This window comes from Hyla sarda, chromosome 10, assembly GCF_029499605.1.
Source record: "Hyla sarda isolate aHylSar1 chromosome 10, aHylSar1.hap1, whole genome shotgun sequence".
NCBI classification, from domain to species: domain Eukaryota; kingdom Metazoa; phylum Chordata; class Amphibia; order Anura; family Hylidae; genus Hyla; species Hyla sarda.
In genome coordinates this window covers 59,652,935-59,668,446 of record NC_079198.1, presented here as the reverse complement: position 1 = coordinate 59,668,446, position 15,512 = coordinate 59,652,935, and the positions used below count along the sequence as shown (strand labels likewise).

General features: G+C 41.5%; 1 protein-coding gene and 1 long non-coding RNA gene across 7 annotated transcripts in view; one reads left to right on the top strand and one right to left on the bottom strand.

Moving 5' to 3' along the window:
- The window catches only part of CACNG8 (calcium voltage-gated channel auxiliary subunit gamma 8), a 124,357-nt gene that overhangs the window by 37,429 nt on the left and 71,416 nt on the right, over positions 1–15,512 (top strand). The gene's annotated exons all lie outside the window — the stretch shown is intronic.
- Positions 5,961–14,592, bottom strand: LOC130293842 (uncharacterized). Of its 3 annotated transcripts, XR_008848316.1 has the most exons (5): positions 14,544–14,592; positions 10,801–10,899; positions 9,638–9,756; positions 6,415–6,497; positions 5,979–6,042 (listed from the first exon to the last, which is right to left on the bottom strand). It is a non-coding gene; the product is annotated as an uncharacterized LOC130293842 (long non-coding RNA). The 3 variants fall into 3 exon arrangements; XR_008848315.1 differs by lacking the exons at positions 10,801–10,899; positions 14,544–14,592 and adding an exon at positions 10,095–10,188 and having other exon boundaries at positions 5,961–6,042; positions 6,406–6,497; XR_008848314.1 differs by lacking the exons at positions 10,801–10,899; positions 14,544–14,592 and adding an exon at positions 10,095–10,188.

The following is a 15,512-nucleotide window of genomic DNA, read 5'->3' as shown; positions in this document are numbered from 1 at the left end:
TGTTGGGAGCTATACTGCACCTAATGTGGGGGAACTATACTGCACCTAATGTGGGGGAACTATACTGCACCTAATGTGGGGAGCTATACTCCACCTAATGTGGGAGAAATATACTGCATCTAATGTGGGAAGCTATACTGCACCTAATGTGGGGGAACTTTACTGCACCTAATGTGGGGAGCTATATTGAACCTAATGTGGGGGACTATACTGCACCTAATGTGGGAGCTATACCTCACCTAATGTGGGGAACTCTACTGCACCTAATGTGGGGGACTATACCGCACCTAATGTGGGTAGGGAGCTATACTGCACCTAATGTGGGGGGCTATACTGCCCCTAATGTGGGGGACTATACTGCACCAAATGTGGGGAGCTATACTGCACCTAATGTGGGGAGCTATACTGCACCTAATATGGGGGAACTATACTGCACCTAATGTGGGGAGCTATACTGTACCTAATGTGAAGAGCTATTCTGCACCTAATGTGGAGAACTATACTGCACCTAATATGGGGATCTATACTGTACCTAATGTGGAGAACTATACTGCACCTAATGTGGGGAACTATACTGCACCTAATGTGGAGAACTATACTGCACCTAATGTGGAGAACTACACTGCACCTAATGTGGGGGAACTATACTGCACCTAATGTGGGGGACTATGCTGAACCTAATGTGGGGAACTATACTGCACCTAATGTGGGGAGCTATACTGCACCTAATGTGGGGGGCTATACTGCACCTAATGTGGGGAGCTATACTGCACCTAATGTGGTAGCTATACTGCACCTAATGTGGGGGAACTATACTGCACCTAATGTGGGGAGCTATATTGCACCTAATGTGGGGAACTATACTGCACCAAATGTGGGAAGCTATACTGCACCTAATGTGGGGAACTATACTGCACCTAATGTGGGGAACTATACTGCACCTAATGTGGGGAGCTATACTGCACCTAATGTGGGGAACTATACTGCACCTAATGTGGGGAGCTATACTGCACCTAATGTGGGGAACTATACTGCACCTAATGTGGGGAACTATACTGCACCTAATGTGGAGAGCTATACTGCACCTAATGTGGAGAACTATACTGCACCTAATGTGGGGGGAACTATACTGCACCTAATGTGGGGGACTATACTGAACCTAATGTGGGGAACTACACTGAACCTAATATGGGGAGCTATACTGCACCTATTGTGGGGAGCTATACTGCCCCTAATGTGGGGGGGCTATACTGCACCTAATGTGGGGAGCTATACTGCATGTACAAAAAAAATTTGTCATTTGCCACAGCAGCGGGCACCTGTGTATTAGGTTGTTGTGCTGGCTATTTTTCCTTTTGTTTTTACTTTGGGAGCTATACTGCACCTAATGTGGGGGAACTATACTGCACCTAATGTGGGGAGCTATACTGCACCTAATGTGGGGAACTATACTGCACCTAATGTGGGGAGCTATCCTGTATCTAATGTGGGGGAACTATACTGCACCTAATGTGGGGGAACTATACTGCACCTAATGTGGGGGAACTATACTGCACCTAATGTGGGGAGCTACACTGCACCTAATGTGGGAGAACTATACTGCACGTAATGTGGGGAGCTACTATATAAGGATAGGAGTTATACCGTACCACCATCAGTGCCTGGATCACTATATAAGGATAGGAGTGATACATTTCATAAAAAGGCCCGAAAAATTCTCAGCACCAGGCCCATGATGCTCTTAATCTGGCCCTGGCCCCTCCCCTTCTACTCCTCCAGTTCAGCCTCCATAGAGCTCATGTGGCCATGAGATGTAAGTGCCGCATTTCCAGTGCCCTGACCAGCCATCGTTTCCAACATAAGTTGTAGGAAATTAAGCAATGGAATGAAGTCATTCATCCCATGATCCGGGCAACTTACTAATAATGTGGCTTCCTCAAAGGGCCTGAGCAAATGGCAGATTAGGACAGATTAGAACAGATTAGGCTCCAGAATTTTCACCTCTGCCACCATGCTGACGGCCAACCATGCTACCACCTTGCTGGCTCAGCAGTTGCCTCACGGGCAACCTGCAACCCTCTTCTCCTGATGATGATGAAGCCCCTTCTGCACCCGGCTCCCAATTGCGATCGGCTTTATCATTATCAACAAGTGTCTGCACTTCACTGATGTCCTTCTCAGGTTCCTCAACAGTTTCTGCTTCAGGACCCTGAACGCTGGCAACACCACCTCTCACATCACTCTCCTCATCACTACTTGCCCGTCATTGGAGGAAGCAGCGGATGTGTCCTCCACTTCTTGGCTGGGCAGTAGCTGCTGACAGTCCTCTATTAGATCATCCTCACTGAATAGTGGAGCTGAACCCACTGCATGAGATACTTCTGTAAGGGAGGGAACAGATTAGGACAGAGGCAATGGGAGGACAGGGACTGCTCCCGGGCTATGCCAACTGATAGTTGTGTCTGAGGAACCCACCGACTGTTGACTGGGGGCATCGGATGTCACTTGTGATGAAGCGGATGACCGTGTTAACCAATCTATGATGGCAGATGGTTTTCTCGTCGAGACAGGACCACTAGCTGATACCCGGAGCTCAGGCCTCTCGCTGCGACTCCTGCTGCCACTTACCCCTAGTCTGCTGTGGCCCCTGCCTGCACCTGATGAATTTAGGCCTCTGCTTCTACTCTGTGCACGTCCTGGCACTTCTCTTCCTGACATTCTTAGTGTGTACATGAGGGGAGTACATTACGCTTCACTACGCTTAAAACAGTATTTGTCTAGAGCAGCAGCAGGTGTGTACTTTTGTCTTGCCTTTTACAATAACTAGGCCCTTAAGACTTTATCAGGAACAAAATAGTACACCACTTAGATGTATGTATGTGCTATGCACTTACGAGGGGAGAAAAATGCGCTACAGTACGCTTAAAAAACTATTTGTGTATAACTCCAGCCGTTGGGTACTTTTGCCTGGCCTTTCACAGTAAAGGAAAGAGATGTAGGGGACTCAATCCAATATAAATCGTGTGCTACTCAGTGATAAAAAAGGCAACAATTATACTCAAAGAGAAAGCAACACTGAAACATAGTAGCACACAAGTATATAGTCTATATAATCATTATTGCACAAAAAAAATCCTGTATACAGACAGAGAACATGTGACTAATAGTGTTGAGCGTGAATATTCGCAATTCGAAAATGTATTGCAAATTTTGCATATTCGTAATTTTTTTCCCCCCACAGAACACATCACAGTGATCTCATCCCTCCCTGCTTCCAGCTTGTGGGCTAAAGAAGGCTCCTATACTGTAATGTATTAGACTGGAGAGCGATTTTTCGCAAATATGAGAATATGCGAATAAGCAAATATTTGCGAATATCATTACAAAAAAATATTAGGAGAAATATAGATGGATAGAGAGATAGATAGATAATATAGATAGGTAGATAGTTATCCGCATGCGCATACGCACAAATAACTGTGGAAATATTGAATATGTGAATTTTGCGAACATATATTTGCGAAATATCGCAAATTTGAATATGGCATATGCCGCTCATCACTAATGACGAAGGACACATTAAAAACAATTCAAAATATGGCTCACAAGAGCCTCAAGCACAACCCAGGAGAGGGGCCATGAACCCCCTCACCTAAGGTTGGAACCCTTCCTCAAGACAATACACACACACATATATATATATATATATATATATATATATATATATATATACGTGTATTTCAAACTCCAGCCAGGTAAGAATTATCAATTAAAGCTGTAAGGTAAATTTGAGATAGGAATATATAGTTCAAGCCACCATGGGGGGTAAAAAGGACAAGTGTATCCATTGCACCAATCCCCATATATAGGTAAATGAATATGGACAGATAAATTTCATATGGTGTACCCCAATGAATGTGTCAAATATACATAATTCAATCCCAATAGTACTTGCAGATACCAGATCGCAACATAAAGGCAAGCATCTCAGGTTGGAGAAGAAGAAGTATGCACAGTGACATTGAGGAGTCAGACCCCACAAGTTCCGTCTCCGACCTGGCGTCTTCCTCAGCAGTGTTGTGCTAGTTAGTGGTCCTCCACAATATCTATACACACAGTAATTAAGCAAGCATACCTTGCAGATTGGAGCTCATTAGATTCCATGTGCTATCGGAGGCTATCGGACCTCCCTCACTTCTCGTGAACGCTCCACAGCATGATCACATGCTATCTGGCATGAAGACGTGTTATACAGAATCAGTGCGCACAGATGGAATGCACATGTGATTAGGTGACACACATCACCCGATCCATGATGCGCTCCTATGATTACAAAGCGTCGCTCTATTCGAATCATGCGTCTGCGCTTCCACTGTTCAGTGGAGTGCATAGGGGCATATGCCAAGTTCTATTAGTTCACACAGGTAAGTATAAATTGTGATAACATGGATAAGGTGCACATAGGCATATATAGAATTCTAATGGCCCACAAAATTAAGTCTATATTGTGGTGGACATAGGGGGGCATTTATAAAAGCATTTACCCGTTTTTTCTTTCAAATATTTGTTGCAAAAAAGTCGCAACTGCGACTACGCTATTTTCTGTGCGACAATCATCACTAAGTTTGAAATAAGCAAGAAAATTAATGTTGGCTTATGTAAGCAAGTTTTAGAAATTGACTTGCAGTAGTAAGAGATTTATAAAATGCAACTGTCTCTAAAAAGTCACTATAGAGGAAAACTTTGCTTAAAGTTACTCCAGCATATTCCTGGCTTACAGATTTTGCTTACATGAGCAAAATCTCAAAATGGAAAACAGAATGGAGGAAAAAAGCTGATTTGTGAGACAAATTTAAAAAGGGTGTGTGACTTGTTATAAATTTGTTGGACGTAAGCAAAACATTAAGCAAAATAAAAACGACTAAAAAAATACATACATAAGCAAGTTTTTATGAATGTCCCCCATAGTAGATGGAGCACATAAAAAGTGTATTACCAAGTTCCATCATCCAAATACATAGATATAAGTAGCGTAGTTATGGATAGAGTGCATAGAAACAACTTCAAGGTTATAACAGTCAATATAATTAGATATAAATTGCACAAACATTAATATTTTCTTTGATACCTATGCATATGCACGACTATGTTGCTTCGCCACTTTTATCAGAAGAATTCTAAAAAGTACTCTAAATGAATTCTAGAGGTACTATGTTATTTTGCCGCGTATACAAAAATAATTTATATATATATATATATATATATATATATATATATATATATATATATATATATAATCTATATTAAAGAACCCTTCTGCTACCCATCTGCAAGACTATAGCTCATACAACACTCATGCATGCACGACACACATCACTGAAATATTTCTAGCATTGTTTCAATCATCATATTACATGAAAATAGCAAAAAACTAAAAACAAAGAAAAAAACCCACATATATATATATATATATATATATATATATATATATATATGCAACTGTGTATGGAAAAGGGGGGGGGGGGGGGAATTGTTAAAGATAATGGTACCAATGACCATATTTCAGAGATCCAAGAATCAAAATGGAATAGGCCTAGAGAGGATTCTCTGGTAAGCACACCATTATAGTATAAAAATGTATGTGAGGATTAGTTATGAAGATGATATTAGACATCAGATTAATCAATCTAACTCCCTCATAGTTCAAAAGAGAGCACTTCCTGGTAGAGGCTCCAACTCACGAGTCCATATTTACAAAAAAAAAAAAAAAAGTGTCCATCCAGGAAATGCATTTTTATCCTCAAAAAGAGGATGATCCCAACTCAGGAGTCCATATTTACAAAAAGAGGGTCCATCCAAGAAATGCATGTTTATCCACAAAAAGAGGATGTTTTTTTTCTTTTTCTTTTTACACTAACCTTCATAACAGCAGATTTAGACACAGAAAGGGCCCCAATCAGTGGAAGCTGGCAACCAAACGAAGAAGGCCAAGGCCGGTGATACATGACACGTGTTGGAGGACATCATCGCCAGTATGTGTATCTATATAAGGAGAATTATATTAGTTATTAATATGCAAATATGGCTAAATCTAGGAGGTCCCAAGAAAACTTGGCCTTTGTCATATCAATTGTGTGTAACTAATAAACATGGTGTTGCCTCCCATAATTAATAAATGTGATATTGTTAACTCTCAATCAGTACCTATGTGATGATGTGTGTGAATGGTGTGAAACTATGTGAAATGTGTAATTATGAATACATGTAAGTATGGGGAATGTAAGGAATATATGTATATGTAAAGGTGAATGTGAAAGGGAAAGTGTAAGCTATGTGTGAATATAATTATGTGTGTCTCTATGTAGTGCAACTATTGGTGAACTACTAACCAGTGGTCAAACTTACCAAACTTACCAAATTCCTCCAGTCTTGTCTGTATAGGAACAAGGTTTCAAATGGGTCCATAGATAAAATGATCCTAAAGCCATACAGGTTAACTGAAAGAAATGGGAAAATAAAGAAAATATATCCCCCCACCACATACTAAATAACCATTTCAATCATGTTACTTACTCACCTAAAAATCCTGAAAACAATAGATCTTCATTAAGACCACAGGGCGAGACCGAACCCAATCCATAAATCCATCTGGATTCCGCTTATAAGAGATGGTTCACGATTGGTCCTTCTCTAATGTTATTGGTTACCCGTACCAGGCCTATGACTTTCATTCCATTAAAGCATCCTTGATGGTAATCCAAAAAATGTTCAGCAACCTAAGTAAGAGTTTTCCCACAATTCTTGTCCCATCTGGCCAACACAATGGTGGAAACATGCTTTTGTATTCGTTGTGATACTGTGGCATGGAAAGGGTGTATTTCCTTGGTTCATCCTGTAGAAACCTCCACCTGTGGCCTAGTTAATGAGGCAGCAGAGAAGGGAGGTGTGTTTATAAGGAAGAGAAACAGTGTAGTCTTTGCTCTCCCTAGGAAACAGCAAGCTGGCTGTAGGGGGGAGACACGGGTCCTGCTGAGGAACACATAGCCCGAGCTGTGAGTGGCCCAAAGAGTGGTGTGAACTGTGAGTAGAAGATTACAGGAGGCATATGTTTGACTGGCTGAGGGTAGCTCACCAGTTATTAGTCAGGGCATGCTGATCGCCCCCTGATGAAGCAACTAGCGAAAACGCGTTCGGGGTAGATGAGGTGTTCCCTACAGGGTGCATGACTGGTATAACTATTGCTGTACTTTTTCAGTCTCCCCTGCTTTCTGTTTGTACAAACCTTTTTATATGTTCTTGCTCTTTTGTGTACCCCCAATGTTATTTATATTTCATATACCGGCATTGTATTGCTGGCTATCCATTATATGGGTGGAATAAAATCTTGGAACAAGAACTAATGATTGTGATTACCTCAACTTAGGAATATTTGGAACAACCTCACCCCACTTTTCGATGTGTGTGTTTTTCTGATCACCATTTCATTTTTTCTGTGATTTTATGAAGTATTTTATATGTAACATTTAATAAAGATTACCTAATTGTTTGCATACTCACCTGTATGGCCTCCATTTTTGTGAGAGCATGCTGATCTGTGTAGTTAGTGACCAGACTGTCTAGGATTTTATTTTGTTCCTGCTTTATGTTTATTTTTTCCTGCAGCCTGTCTAAATAAAGCTGGAAAGGTGCCAGACTTGCATTAAGAACTGTTGTCTGCCGGTTATTGAGAGGAAACGTGTCCCGCGGCGGTGTCCAGGACATTCCCAGAGCTATCCCCAGGGAGGAATCATTACATCTTATACGTAATTGTTATCCTGTCTGCCCCACATATATCTTATTACAAGGACAGATAATTGCATAAATCACTGCAGTTAATGTACCTTTGTATCTTAACCCCTTAACGACGCAGGACGTATATTTACGTCCTGCGCCGGCTCCCGCGATTTGAAGCGGGATCGCGCCGCGATCCCGCATCATATCGCGTTGGTCCCGACGCTCATCAACGGCCGGGACCCGTGGCTAATACCACACATTGACGATCGCGTCGATGTGCGGTATTAACCCTTTTGAAGCGGCGGTCAAAGCTGACCACCGCTTTTAAAGTGAAAGTGACCCGGCTGCTCAGTCGGGCTGTTCGGGACCGCCAGGGTGAAATTGCGGCGTCCCGAACAGCTGACAGGACAGCGGGAGGGCCCCTACCTGCCTCCTCGGTGTCCGATCGGCGAATGACTGCTCCGTGCCTGAGATCCAGGCAGGAGCAGTCAAGCGCCGATAACACTGATCACAGGCGTGGTAATAAACGCCTGTGATCTGTGTAAAAGATCAGTGTGTGCAGTGTTATAGGTCCCTATGGGACCTACAACACTGCAAAAAAAATGTAAAAAAAAAGTGTTAATAAAGGTCATTTAACCCCTTCCCTAATAAAAGTTTGAATCACCCCCCTTTTCCCATAAAAAAATAAAACAGTGTAAAAAAATAAAATAAATAAACATATGTGGTATCGCCGCGTGCGTAAATGTCCGAACTATAAAAATATATAATTAATTAAACCGCACGGTCACGTACGCGCAAAAAAATTCCAAAGTCAAAAAAAGCACATTTTTGGTCACTTATTATACCATTAAAAAATGAATAAAAAGTGATCAAAAAATCAGATAAAAACAAAAATCATACCGCTAAAAACTTCAGATCACGGCGCAAAAAATGAGTCCTCATACCGCCCTGTATGTGGAAAAATAAAAAAGTTATAGGGGTCAGAAGATGACATTTTTAAACATATAAATTTTCCTGCATGTAGTTATGATTTTTTCCAGAAGTGCGACAAAATCAAACCTATATAAGTAGGGTATCATTTTAACCGTATGGACCTACAGAATAATTAGAAAGTGTCATTTTTAGCAAAAAATTTTTACCGAAATATGCACTGCGTAGAAACGGAAGCCCCCAAAAGTTACAAAATGGCGTCTTTTCTTCGATTTTGTCGCACAATGATTTTTTTTTTCCGTTTCGCCGTGCATTTTTGGGTAAAATTACTAATGTCACTGCAAAGTAGAATTGGCGACGCAAAAAATAAGCCATAATATCAATTTTTAGGTGGAAAATTGAAAGGGTTATGATTTTTAAAAGATAAGGAGGAAAAAACGAAAGTGCAAAAACGGAAAAACCCTGAGTCCTTAAGGGGTTAAATTCCTTAAGAGGGGACATAAAATGACACACCATTCAGTTTGCACAGGGGAATGACCCTGCATGATGAAAGCCCATCCTCAAGTGCTTCAAAGGTTTTTGAAAGTGACTCTTCAGTAGTCAGTAATTCCCCTAAAATGTGGCGCTCTACATGAAACAAACGCTGGTCTCTCTAGCACAATGGCTTGTATCCATGAGTCTGATAGTAGGATTCCCCAATTTTGTTCCAATAGATTTCTCACACAGTTCCATTGATTTTTATATGTAGATACAAATCTGATGGTTTCATCCTTACTCCTTGGGACAGGTTCCAATAGAGGATGTCTATTTGACATCAAGGCTCTCTGAAAAGCCATGGATATAGATATTTGGGGTAGCCCCATTTTCTAAATCTCCTAGTCAATTCTTTCAGTTTTGGTCTAAAGTCATGGTCACTGCTGCAATTACGCCTTACCCGAAGAAATTGTCCAGTTGGTATGCCTTGTAGCGTATGGAGGTGATGAAAGGAGGAATAGTGAGGAAGACTTTTGATCGCACTTGTTTTCCGATATACTTTAGATTCCAGATATTCCACTGTAACATGAGAGATGTTGCATGTCAGATATATATTCAGATTATTATGATTTAAAGAGGTAACAAAATCCAAACAGTCTTCTCTAGAACCTTGCCATAAAAAGAAAATGTCATCCATAAATCTTAATCAATGTAAAACATGTTTGAAATACGGCGATGGATACACATGCTCCCCCTCCCACCAACCCAAAAATAGGTTGGTATAGGAGGGGGTGCATCACGCACCCATCGCTGTACCAGAGACCTGCAAATAATACTGTCTGTCAAAAATGAAATAATTATGACTAAGAACAAAATCCAGGAGTTTAATGAAAAAAAACAGTCACATCTCCACTCACTTGTTTCTCCAAAAAGTGAGTCCCCACTTGAATTCCACCCTTGTGTGCAATATTCATTGCATACATGTGACAAGTAAGTGTCATTCCCTTTATTGTTTGTATCAGATGCATTGAGTCCCATATATATGATGGCAAAGAGGTCACCAAGGGCTGTAATGAGAAGTCAATAAATGTACTTGCTTTCTCGCACATGCTCCCTATGCACAAAATGATGTGCCGTCCTGGTGGTTCTATTAGATTCTTGTGAACCATTGGTAACATGTAGAAGGTGGCTGTATGAGGTGCTCCTATCTTCAAAAATTGTAGTACTTTTTTTTACTGATAATACCAAACTCTTGTGCCATATCCAGAATATGGAAAAAAATCCTTTGAAAATAATCTGTAGGATTAAAAGGTAGTTTTTAATAATATTGACAGTTGTTCAATTGTCTCTTGGCTTCTTTCATATATAGATCTGTAGGCCATAAAACTACATTACCTCCCTTGTCCACCTCTTTTATCAGAAATTCTTCATTTTTTTGTAAATAATGATTGGCTTGAGTTTCATCTCTGGTTAGATTCTTTCCTGAAACAGAATCAGAGGGAAGTCTCTGAATTGCCTCTTTCGTGGTATTAAAAAAAAATACCTGGACAGCAGGAAATAGTGACAGTGGAGGTGCAGTTTTTAAGGGTGCTCTACAATGACAACAGTTGTTGACAGGCCTACCTGATTCATTTTCTTCCAACAGATCCATGAGGTCTCAAATCACACTTTGGTCCCCTTGATCCAGCCTGAGACGCTTGCCTTTATATTGCAATCTGGTATCTGCAAGTATTATTGGGATTGAATTATGTTTGGGGTACACGATATGAAATTTATCTGTACTTATTCATTTACCTATATATGGGGATTGGTGCAATTGATGCAACACTTGTGATATTTACCCCCCATGGTGGCTTGAACTATATATTCATGACTCATATTGACCTTACAGCTTTATTTGATAATTCTTACCTGGCTGAAGTTTGAAATACACATATACATATATGTATTGTCTAAGGGTGCCAACCTTAGGTGAGGGGGTTCATGGCCCCTCTCCTGTGTTGTGCTTGAGGCTCTTGTGAGCCATATTTTTAATTGTTTTTAATGTGTCCTTCATCACATGTTCACTGTCTGTATACAGAATTTTTTGTGCAGTAAAGATTATATAGACTACATACTGGTGTGCTACTATGTTTCAGTGTTGCTTTCTCTTTGAGTATAATTGTGGCCTTTCACAGTATCTAGGCCCTTGAGACTTTAACAGGAACAAAATAGTACACCACTTAGATGTATGTATGTGGTGTGCACTTATGAGGGCAGAAAAATGTGCTACAGTACGCTTAAAAATAATAATGCCGAAAATAGCTTTGACAAATGCCCTGCACCATATGTTACGACCCCCAAGTAGTTCCCTGGACATTGTCCATCTTCAGGTAGTTACGCTGCTCTGGGCTGTATTCTGCTATGTTCACACGGCAAAATGATGAATTCAACAGGATTCTGCTGCTCTGTGCACATAGTGGAATTTCTGTGCCAGATATTTCAGGCACTGAAATTCCATTTTCCGTGTCAGCACAAAAAATGAACACATTCCTCATGCCTAGCCATCTATGAAACAGCACTTTTCTGTGCAGTCCTAGCATCGGCATATTATGCCAAAGCCCCGCAGTGTTCAGAATGTCCGCATGGAGATTCTCCGTGCCGACATTCCATCATGTGAACATAGACTTAGGGACTTAGGGATCTTCCCTGTAAATATTTTTAACAGTGTGTGCTAATTCCAATGCTATTAACAGTTTGGCCCTCATTTACTATTCTAAACCCGACTTGTTTTGTCGGGGTTTTTTGGCGCATCTTTGTCTGCGACATGTCGCAGACATCGTGCGCCAGTCTGCGACAGGATGCAACATTTTTTCCCGATGGACCCGATGTGGATTCTCCCAAACCCCAAAAAGGAGCGTAACCCGACATTTCTGAGCTTTCTCACGTATTTATAAAGGTTTCGAACCCGAATTTGCTGAATTGTTGTGGATTTTTTTCCCGACAACTCAGAGGAGTTGGAAACCAAAACTAACAAAACCTACGTGCGACACACAGGATGCGACATAATAATAAATATCAGGGGAAAAAAGCAGTCGGGTAAGAAAGCAAGATAGACTTACAACCCGATTTTCTAAGTAAATGAGGGCCTTTGTTGTGATTTTATATGTTGTGTTAATAAACATTATTCTGCTTTATTCTCACCTTCTTTCAGACTTTTTCAGCAATTTTGCAGACCCATTTTTACACATGAAATAAAAAACACTGTTTGAACATAGCCTAAGGTTGGAAAAAGACATACCTTATTTATTGGTGTATAAAACACATTTTGTAGGATGACATTTTTAGCCTAATGTCTATCTGCATGTTATACGCCGTTAAACTGTTTCTGGCCCCGCAGAAGCCACTGCAGTTCAATTATTTAAAGCGGGCACCTTAAATCATTGAACTGCAGCTGCTTCTTCAGCACCAGAGTCCCGCCGCCACCACCCCATTCCCTCTCCATCTCTGCTTTTATAGTTACCTGTCCTGGGGACCACACTCCTTCAGGCTCCAGCAGTGTCCTGAGCTGTCGCTGTGCGCTGCGCAATGATGAGTGACATCTTCAACGCGACATCACTCGTCAGTGCGCAGTGCTCAGTGATAGCGCAGGACACCGCCGGAGCCTGAAGGAGCGTGGTCCCCAGGACAGGTAACTATAAAACCGGGGATGGAGAGGGAATCGGGTGGCAGCGGTGGGACTCTGGCCCCACGAAAGCCGTTGCAGTTCAATGATTTAAAGTGCCCACTTTAAATCATTGGAAGAACAAAAGGGAACAGGAGCGCTTCCATGTGCAGGACCACCGGTGAGTATATAATAGGAAAGGTAAGTAATGTGCTCACCTTCTAAAGTTGTGCAATACCGAGGCACAACGCTCAATAGACAGTAAGGAGATCGCACACAGTGCTATCTGGCTGCTGCAGGCTTCCCATGCCGGAATGGTGTGTAACAGATCGGGAACAAGCACAATAGAATTTTTGGGAAGTCTTCCTGCGCTGCCAAACCTCCAAGAATGGGATTGCTCCCAGGCGTGTGGAATAACATGCCTACCGAGACACACGCCTGACATATCTGTGATGCATGAGAGAACTAGGCTTATCGGCATTATGATTGTGCAAGCTTCATTTTGTGACATCAGTCCATATCAATAGGACTAAACCCATAGGTTCCCTGAGAAACCCCGAGAGCATGGGGGGAAATGCATCTGAATGAGGAAAAAAGCCTGTAATGTCCTTTTTATTATTTCACTCACAGTTTATTGCACTATAGGTGTTATAATTTAAGGTAAACACCTGGGATTCTGGTGATGAGTTGAATGCTCCCGTTCTCTGCTTTGACTGATGATGCATAATAGGTTGTAGAGCAATTCTTGATGGTAATATATTGCTCCAACTCTACCAGGGAGAATTTATATATTTCAGTTGTGTGTGTCGGTTTGCTTATCCTGGGAGACCGGCTTACAACTCTGAGCCACTTACGGTATCTTTATATAAACAGTCCATTAGTCAGGATTGGCTTTGGACTTGTACAGTGTTCTTTTCCAGGTGTTGTGGGAGTTATTATTAATATTTTTACTTTTTGAGTGTGTCACGATTCTGTAGTCACAATTTCTTATAAGTATATTTATCTTAAGGCATATCAATAAAATTTTTAAGTTTTAATTAGATCTATTACTAGGGTCATAAAGGGCTGTGATATGCGTGCGAACACTTCCCAAAAATTCTATTGTGCTTGTTCCCGACACTTTAAATCATTGACCTGCAGCGGCTTCTGTGGGGCCAGAAACAGTTTATCGGGGTATACACGCATGCATATGCACCCTCATTTTAACAAGGGTATTTGGGTAAAAAACCTTTTTTACCCAAATTTCCTTGTAAAAATTAGGGTGCATGGTATAGGCCGGTGTGTGATATACCCCGATAAATATGGTACATCCAATTAATCCTATTACCCCTCAATGTTGATCCACATGAAGGTAAAAGAAAAACCATTAACCATAAATTCCTGAATCAACAACCTTTCTCTCGATCTAGTAACTATAACCTGTACTATTATTTTTCTGCATACATACATACATCCAGGCCCCTTTTAAAATATTTTATTGAGTTCCTCATGACCGCTTCCTGTGGCAGAGAAGTCCATAGTCTCACTGTTTTTACAGCAAAGAACTCCAGGCTGTGCTGGTGTAGAAACCTTAAATTCTCTAGACATAGAGAACACTTGAGTATTTACCTGTAATTGCTTCATCAGGATGTGCTTATAACTAAATGTAGTGTGGGGGCGGTGGCACTTTTAGTGTGGCACATGAGGTGATTAGGGTGCTTCCAGAAACACTCTGTGTGCTCACCTATGGCCAGCTAGTAGTCCAACTGCACATCAGACGTAGTGTTTAAAACCTAATGTGAATAAAACACATTCAATAATTGAAAAGGTGTTGTTACATATTCATATAATAGTTACTTACTCACAGGAATAAGTTAATTTGTCCATATTGAACCCCTTAAATATGTCAGTACATGGCCGTTCTGAACTAATCACACCAGGTGCAGCTTTCTTTCTTTTGTAAATTGTCTAAATCTTTACAGTTCTCATTCTAATGATGAGAAAATCATATTGTAAGTAGCAGTGATGAAGTGCAATATTACCGTATATACTCGAGTATAAGCCGACCCGAGTATAAGCCGAGGCCCCTAATTTCAACCCAAAATCCCAGGAAAAAAAAAAAAAGTTATTGGTTAGAGTATAAGCCTAGGGTGGGAAATACATCATCCCCCCCTGTCATCATCCAGACCCTCATCATCATCACCTGTCATCATCCCCTTATCATCATCCCACACCCCCCTTCATCATCCCCTTGTCATCATTCCCACCCCCTTCATCATCCCCTTGTCATCATCCCACACCCCCCCCTCATCATCCCCTTGTCATCATCCCACACCCCCCTTCATCATCCCCTTGTCATCATCCCCACCCCCCTTCATCATCCCCTTGTCATCATCCCCACCCCCCTTCATCATCCCCTTATCATCATCCCACACCCCCCCTTCATCATCCCCTTGTCATCATCCCCCCCCTTCATCATCCCCTTGTCATCATCCCCACCCCCCTTTATCATCCCCTTGTCATCATCCCACACCCCCCCTTCATCATCCTCTTGTCATCATCCGCCCTCAGTGGTCTTCAACCTGTGGACCTCCAGAGGTTTCAAAACTACAACTCCCAGTTGTAGTTTTGAAACCTCTGGAGGTCCGCAGGTTGAAGACCACTGCGGCCTTCGACATCCTCCAGCCCCCTCTCACCCCCTTTAGTTCTGTAC